The sequence below is a fragment of the Myotis brandtii genome, unplaced genomic scaffold, assembly GCF_000412655.1.
Source record: "Myotis brandtii unplaced genomic scaffold, ASM41265v1 scaffold312, whole genome shotgun sequence".
Lineage (NCBI taxonomy): Eukaryota > Metazoa > Chordata > Mammalia > Chiroptera > Vespertilionidae > Myotis > Myotis brandtii.
In genome coordinates this window covers 1140134-1141701 of record NW_005361955.1, presented here as the reverse complement: position 1 = coordinate 1141701, position 1568 = coordinate 1140134, and the positions used below count along the sequence as shown (strand labels likewise).

At 41.8% G+C, this 1568-nt stretch overlaps 1 protein-coding gene across 4 annotated transcripts in view; it reads left to right on the top strand.

Annotated features, from left to right (window-relative positions):
* Window positions 1-1568, top strand: part of TFDP2 (transcription factor Dp-2 (E2F dimerization partner 2)) — an 89228-nt gene that overhangs the window by 19867 nt on the left and 67793 nt on the right. The gene's annotated exons all lie outside the window — the stretch shown is intronic.

Here is a 1568-nt window from a genome sequence, read left to right as displayed (position 1 = left end):
TGTTTCTAACTCTCTATCCCTCTCCCCTCCTCTCTGTAAAAAATCAATTAAAAAAATATATATATATATATTAAACCTCATCCCTACGTAAGGGTGCCAGATGTAGCAAGTAAAAATACAAGACAATATTTGGGACATACTTACAGTTTAAAAAATAGTCATTGTTTATTTGACATTTTAATTTTATTTATTTATTTTAAATCCTCACCTGAGAATGTTTTCATTGATTTAAAAAAAAATTTTTTTTATTGATTTCAGAGAGGAAGGGAGAAGGAGAGATACAAACATCAATGATGAGAAAGAATCATTGATTGGCTGCCTCCTGCATGTCCCCTACTAGGGATTGAGCCAGAGTGGGAATCGAACCGTGACCTGGTTCATGGGTCAGTGCTCAACCACTGAACCACACCGGGCGGGCTGATTTTTTTTGAGAGCGAGAGAGAAACATCTATCGGTTGCCTCCCCTATGCACCCCAATAGGGGATCAAACCAACAACCTTTCGGTGTATGGGATGATGCTTCAACCAATTGAGCAACCTGGCCAAGGCTGAAATTTAAATTTAACTGGCTGTTCCTGGCCACTGTGGTTCTGTGGTTAGAACATCAGCCTGCACACCAAGGTGTCTCGGGTTCAATTCCTGGTCAAAGGCAGGTTTGATCCCCAGCCCTGCTGGGGTGGGTGCAGGAGGAAACCAATAGAGATGTGTTTCTAACATTGATGTTTCTCTCTGTTTCCCTCCCTCCCTTCCACTCTCTCTAAAAAAGCAATGGGAAAAATACCCTTGGATGAAGATTAATTTTTAAAAAATGAACTGGATGTCTTGTAGCCCTTTTTTCACCTCATCTGGGTTTAGTTTGTCTTGTCTGTACTCATAAGGCATGCTGTGTTACCCCATTTCTACATTACTGCACTGTATTTTATTGTCTATTTCAGTGATGGCGAACCTATGACACGCGTGTCAGAGGTGACACGCGAACTCATTTTTTTGGTTGATTTTTATTTGTTAAATGGCATTTAAATATATAAAATAAATATCAAAAATATAAGTCTTTGTTTTAATATGGTTGCAAATATCAAAAAATTTCTATACGTGACATGGCACCAGAGTTAAGTTAGGGTTTTTCAAAATGCTGACACGCTGAGCTCAAAAGATTCGCTATCACTGGTCTATTTAGTTGTCAGTACTTTCCCACTAGAATGAAACTTCCCTATGGGTAGGAACTGTGCCTTGTTTATTTTATTCACTGTTATATCTCTAGTGACCAGCACTCTGCTTGACCTTTATAAGTACTCAATAAATATGTGTGAGCTATTCAAAGAATGAGAACACTTGGTCTTATAATTACGCTAGAGGCCCGGTGCACAAAAATTTGTGCACTCGGGTGGGGGGGGGGTGTCCCTCAGCCCAGCCTGCGCCCATTCACAGTCCAAGACCCCTTGGGGGATGTCCACCTGTCAACTTAGGCCCACTCCCCGGGGGATCAGGCCTAAGCTTGCAGTCAGACATCCTTCTGGAAGCCAGGGAGCCCTGGGGGATGTCCGACTAAAGGCTTAGGCCCCCAAGGGA